The sequence below is a fragment of the Myotis brandtii genome, unplaced genomic scaffold (genome assembly GCF_000412655.1).
Source record: "Myotis brandtii unplaced genomic scaffold, ASM41265v1 scaffold308, whole genome shotgun sequence".
NCBI classification, from domain to species: domain Eukaryota; kingdom Metazoa; phylum Chordata; class Mammalia; order Chiroptera; family Vespertilionidae; genus Myotis; species Myotis brandtii.
The window spans coordinates 1,263,977-1,270,870 of NW_005361786.1; the positions used below are offsets into that span (position 1 = coordinate 1,263,977).

General features: G+C 47.5%; 1 protein-coding gene across 1 annotated transcript in view; it reads right to left on the reverse strand.

The window, feature by feature from the left end:
- Positions 1-6,894, reverse strand: part of MCTP2 (multiple C2 domains, transmembrane 2) — a 150,616-nt gene that overhangs the window by 7,986 nt on the left and 135,736 nt on the right. The gene's annotated exons all lie outside the window — the stretch shown is intronic.

Genomic DNA, 6,894 nt, shown 5'->3' on the forward strand with positions numbered 1-6,894 from the left:
TCTCTCTCTCTCTCCTTCTCTCCTCCTCTCTGAAATCAATCCTATATAATAAAAGCCTAATATACAAATTGAGTGAACGGCAGAATGACCGGTTGCTATGACACGCACTAACCACCAGGGGGCAGACGCTCAACGCAGGAGCTACCCCCACCAGCTTGCACCCAGGCCAGCCAAGCAGGTGCCAGCAGGGCGGCTTCCCCCCCACCCCCACAATCACCCCACTGGTTGCCCCGATCGCCAGCCAGGCCTAGGGACCCTGCCCATGCACAGATTTCGTGCATCGGACCTCTAGTAAAAATATATTTAAAAAAGAAAATACACACCATTTCATGTACATGCAACCCCATCTGGGGAGCCTCACTCTCGGGGTTTTATGTAAGTCTTTTATGTGCGGGTTGCCAATAGCTGGGAGAAAGTTTTCCGTGGTCCTTCAGCACCGAATTACAATGGAATTCCGACAGAGTTACCCAGAACTGCCCCCTGGAGTGCCCAGCGGGGACACGGAGGTCACTGTCCTCATGAATGGCCCAAGAAATTAATAGGAGCCGAGCCTTCCTGTGTCGCAGCTGGGCGGAACAGTGCCCTGTTCATGGCTGAAAATATGTCCTGGCCGTGGCCACCGCAGCTGTGCCGGGGCAGCCGGCCCTCGGAAGCGCTGCAGAGCGTGGGGGCCTGTTCCCGTCACTCCGCCCTCTTCTGCCGTCAGACACATTTCCTTGCTCATTACCAGCCGCACAACAGCCACGTTTGTCTGTGAGAGACGTTCAGGCTCGGAGACGCTTTCACCAAAGACACGGCCTTCCTTCCTCGGGCTTGCCCCCCCTCCACAGCCTCTCATCCTCACTCAATTTTTTTTTTAATATGTTTTTATTGATTTCAGAGAGGAAGGGAGAGGGAGGGAGAGATAGAAACATCAGTGATGAGAGAGAATCATGGATCGGCTGCCTCCTGCACGCCACCTACTGGGGTGGAGACCACAACCTGAGCATGTGCCCTTGACCGGAATCGAACCTGGGACCCTTCAGTCTGCAGGCCGACGCTCTATCCACTGAGCAACACCAGCCAGGGCTCAATTTTTTTTTTTCATTGACTTTTGCAAGCCACTCAAGTCCCTGAATGATGCGCCTCACCTCCAGGCATGCCAGGACCATGGCCTATGGCACAGACACGCTAACTCACCTACAGGTCCCTCTACCTAGCACGGTCTTGAGCTCTGAGCCTTGGCACAATGGTCTGCACCTACTGAAGCCCCAATCAATGGTTCTATGCCCAGCTGTCTGTCTCTTCTCATTCTCAGAGAAGCTGACAATCTGTAGCATCGTCAGCATTGCCCTCTGTCTGTCTCTCGTACATCTCTTTCTGGGCTGGTCCGATCTCTCCCCTAACATCACGTGGTTCCAACAAAAAAGACTCCTTTAAAACCTATCTGCTTCCCTTTTTATTTGTGAATAGGAAATTATTTTTTTAAATGTAGTTCATCACCCAATCTAGGGTCTTTTTGAGAGTGAGCGGGACACTATTCATCGTTATGCTGGGCCATCTGGTCACCCCAGGTCTGAGGCATTGCCCAACTGTGAGCCTGACAAGCCCAAAGAGCACACCAGCCAGAGTGAACAGGGCTTGCCTGACCCCCTGGCAGCAGTTTTGGGGTTCTGCGTTTTCTGACCTCACGCTCCCCACCCGCACTCGCCCTAGTGGATGGCAGCTCTAATTCAAACGCCACGATGCAGAGGTAGGACTTACTTTTTAATTCTTTCTCCAAAGGAAGCTACTTCCTCCAAGATGTTCTGAACTGTGGAAACGATGTCCTGTACCATGTAGATTCTTTCGATGATGCCCTTTTTCTCGGATTCCTAAGAAATGTAAAAGAAAGATTGGACGCAGTTACGCTCTCGTTATTGTTCCGGTCTAGAAAGGAGTGTGCTGTGCTACATAATAGCATGGTTATCATCCACAGAGTGACTCTAACAGATGTCACATTTCTTGCAACATAAATATTTATTTATTTCTGATTTCAGAGAGGAAGGGAGAGGGAGAGAGAGAGAGATAGAAACAACAGTGATGAGAGAGAATCATTGATTGGCTGCCTCTTGCAGGCCCCCTACTGGGGACCAAGCCCACAACCCAGGCATATGCCCTTGACCAGAATCAAACCCGGGACACTTCAGTCTACAGGCTGACGTTCTAGCCACTGAGCCAAACCGACTAGGGCTACATATATATATATTTTTAATTAATTTCAGAGAGGAAGGGAGAGGCAGATAGAGATAGAAACATCAATGGTGAGAGAGAATCATGGATCGGCTGCCTCCTGCATGCCCCACACTTGGGATCAAGCCTGCATGTGCCCTGACCAGGAATCAAACCGTGACCTCCTGGTTCATAGTCGACGCTCAACCACTGAGCCACGCCTGCTGGGCCGTAAGTATTGACTGAATCCACAAAATGTCCTGCCCATCCATCCAGATGCAAGCACTCTTGGTGTGCAAGCTTCCCGTGCTCCCACGATGAATGGAAGCCCCATGGAGCCAAGACCTTCATCTCCCCGTGGAGGCGATGCGTCTGCCAGGGAACTCTGTCATTCCCTTTGGCTGACCCTGGCTTCCTCCTTTGTCTTCACCAGGCTATCGCCAGCTCCCCTGTGCCCACCCCACCCCCCGGCACAGTGCCTCAGAGATGGTTCCGGCAGGTAACAACGTGGCATGTTGGCTATGCAGACGCTATGGCTTCCTAGCACTGTGGCTTCTTAGTCAAACGCTGCTGCATTTAAAAAATACATATTTTTGCCCTGACCGGTTTGGCTCAGTGGATAGAGCATCAGCCTGCGGACTGAAGGGTCCCAGGTTCGATTCCGGTCAAGGGCATGTACCTTGGTTGCGGGCACATCCCCAGTAGGGAGTGTGCAGGAGGCAGCTGATCGATGTTTCTCTCTCATCGATGTTTCTAACTCTCTATCCCTCTCCCTTCCTCTCTGTAAAAAATCAATAAAATATATTTATTTTAAAAAGGGGAATTAATTAGCAGAGATATTTTAATATTGCTATTTGCCCTTTCTCTATAATAGAAGTGTGAGAGATGAAAGGAAATTAGTAAAATGTATATGAAAATAATATATAAATTTATTAAAACGCTGCTCTTGTGGTCTCCTCGCTCTGTGATCGAGGCAAGTTCCTGATCCCTTTCTGAGTTGCAAATTTGTCATCTAGAAAAGGGAGATCATAGGGAGTCCTTGGAGAGGTAAACAACACATCAGCACTTGGTACACTAGGCACTTCACACACGTAAGCCCGTCCCCTTCAAGAATGCAAAGAGCCGGGCCGGTGTGGCTCAGGGGTTGAGCCTTGTCCCATGAACCAGGAGGTCACAGTTTGATTCCCGGTCAGGGCACATGCCTGGGTTGCGGGCTCAATCCCCAGTAGGGGGCGTGCAGGAGGCAGCTGATCCACGATCCTCTCTCATCATTGATGTTTCTCTCTCTCCCTCTCTGAAATCAATAAAATATATGAAGAGAAAATAAAAAAGAATGCAAAGGGACAAAAGGCTGAATAAGCAACTCTCGGTCCAGTCAAAACAGCCCTGGGGTTGATTTAAGTTTCAAAAGCAATGAACTTCCAGGACAAGCCTACTCATGTCGCCCCGTGCTGTCTGAGCTTATCTGGCAGCTCTATCGGCTCCACGCTGGCTTTATTTACACGTTTCCGATGGAACCGGGGAATGTGGCGGTAACACAGTTTAGCAAACACAACGTTACATCTGCGGCTGCTACCCGATTCCCCAGGAGGCGTCGCGGGGATCCATTCAGAAAGACAGACCTGCCACCTCACGCTCTGACGTTTTCCGTACCATAGGATGCTTCCAATTATTCGAGGGAAATGAGTAATAAAAATTGTGATAGCCGCTGGTGCCGTTCAACCAGCAAACCATGTCACAGCGGCGAACAACGTGTTTTTTAGATTTCGAGGGAGAGTGGATTTTACTTCTTACGAATTTGAAAGCACCCAGGGGCATGAGTAAGAGTCACATGACTTAGGGTCTCGTTTACGGCATGATGGGAGAGATGAGAGCGTGGAACTTTCCGAGACCCAGGCTTCACATTTCATAATGCTCCTCTGTTCTGTATAAAGCAAGAGTGGCACTTGTCGTAAGAAAAAGAACGAGAATGCCAACTTTATAACCTAAACATATAGACTACATACAAATAAAGGCAAAATCATCGTTTTTTTTTCATTGTCCATTTCTTTCTAAAATGTTAAAAAGAAAAAAAACACATACACAGACAAAGAAAACCCAGAGTCCTTAGGCTAAGTTTCGTAAGCAGCTGAAATAAGAACAAAGTGTGGACCCGTGTGTAACAGAGTTGTTGTTGTGTGTGTGTTTTTTTTAAAGAACAAAAATGAAATAAATCAAGAGGCAAATATTTCGCCCTAACCGGTTTGGCTCAGTGGATAGAGCATCGGCCTGCAGACTCAAGGGTCCCGGGTTCGATTCCGGTCAAGGGCATGTACCTTGGTTGCGGGCACATCCCCGGTAGGGGGTGTGCAGGAGGCAGCTGATCGATGTTTCTCTCTCATCGATATTTCTAACTCTCTATCCCTCTCCCTTCCTCTCTGTAAAAAAATCAATAAAATATATTTTTTTTTAAAAAGAAGCAAATATTTTCTTCTTCAAGGCTCCATTGCCTTTCCCATGCCTCCAATGACTAGAGGATTGTGGGAGAGAATTAACACCATCACCATGAATTTACAACTAAGAATTAATTATATCATCAGTATGTGACTTTAAATCTTTCCTACCTGTTCTGATTTAGGAAAACTCCTTTCTCTCTCTCTCTTTTTTGAAATATGTTTTTATTGATTTCAGAGAGGAAGGGAGAGGGAGAGAGAGATAGAAACATCAAAGATGCGAGAGAATCATGGATCGGCTGCCTCCTGCACGCCCCCTACTGGGGATGGAGCCCACAACCCGGGCATGCGCCCTGACCGGGAATGGAACTGTGACCTCCTGGTTCACGGGTTGACGCTCAACCACTGAGCCACACCGGCCAGGCTCACTTTTCTCTTTAATTATCTAAGCAACACCGGAGACATAGTCCTGAAAGTTAACCACAGCAGGAAAAACCTTTTTGACACGCTGAGACATGGAGTAGTATTTGTCACAGGATGTACAAGGTTCCTGAAAGCCATCCATCCACATTTCCACCTCAAGATCCTCCCAGTCATTTCAGCCACGCAGAGCAAAGAGGCAAACACAGAACTTTAGACTGCAAAGGGGGGTATGTTTGGGCTGTGTCCTCCCACTGAATAGTAAAAGCCTGCCATTTGAAAACGTGCAAACATGATAAACATCAGAAATAGATGGAGTGGCATTCAGCATGAAAAAAAAACACACACACACATACACAAAAAAAAACAAAAAAAACCCTCTCAACATCTGTCATAACAAAGAACAAGAAGCAATATTTCTGATAACAGAAGATTAAAAACGGGTCTTTCGGAAGCCTGGCTTACTGACTGGGAACTGTCTTCAGGGCTTCTTCCCATGAGATGGGTTGCGCGTGCACGGAGACACACACACACACACACGCACACACACACACACACACACGCAGTCAACTCCATTGTGCACGCCGTTTCCAGGAGGGAAAGAAAATCATTGCTCTTTCCGGAGAGCCATCCCTCTCCAGCAGTCCATTTGCTTTGGGGAAATGAACAGAAAACAGACTGTTTGGGTTTTGAGTCAATATAATTCCTAAGTGGATTTAAACGGCTCTCCCTGTCTGCTCATTGCACACCGCACTTCCACGCTGACAGGTACTTGCCGGCGTGTGCTTCTGGCTTCAACATCTCATTAGGAGTTTCTCTCACCCACTGACAGGTGCCCGGCCTGCGACCGCCAGGCAGGGCTGAGGGCTTCCTGTCCCTGGAACTACTGCGGCTCAACACGCCAGGAGCTGCAGTTGGTGAACGAGCAGGGTGCCCTTTCATGTTCTCTGAGGTGGGGAAGTGAGGCCGGTGGAAGGAAAAATATGTGTGTGACCAAACAATGCAATAAGAAATTCTAACATGTTTTGTTTTTATTGAACTCAGAGAGGAAGGGAGAGAGAGAGAGAAACATCTATGACGAGAGAGAATCATTGATCGGCTGCCTCCTGCACCCCCCCCACACTGGGGATGGAGCCCCCAACCTGGGCATGTGCCCTGACCAGGAATCAAACCATGACCTCCTGGTTCCTAGGTCGCCGCTCAACCATGCTGGCTGGGCTGAAGTTCATTTCTCTTAATTCGGGTTTATTCATTTGTAGATGGGGGAGGTAGCTAATTTAATGGTTTATTTTGAATGCTGAGTGGGCTGAAACATATAAACACAGCCTGGAAATTGTAAACACTCTACAAATATTATTTTTTAAATCTAATTATACTGAACTAATTCTTACTGCAGATGATGTTGTTTTAAATTATTACTCTCGTGTCATTTATTACTTACGTTACTTTCCCTTGAGGAAAAAAATGGCGCCCCCCCCCCCACCTTTCTTGTAAATTATCAATTAGCTTCTAAACTCACTGGATAATTGGGACTTAGTGCAAATCACAGTGAAACGAGGGTTTCATGAGGAAAGACAAGAGGACTAGCTACTACCCTCAGAGAAACAATGACCTATGGGTAATGGAGAAACAACGTCCAATGCAGATACAATGTCCACATCAGCATGATGTAAAAATTTTAAGCAATGGGAAATTAAATATCTAGATTCGTTATCCTATATAATCTAAGCCTAATATGCTAAGTGTCCAGTCGTCCGGTCGGCCATTCAACCAATCAAAGCGTAATATGCCAATGATATGTTAAGGCCACTCAACTTCTCGCTATGATGTGCACTGACCACCAGGGGCAGAC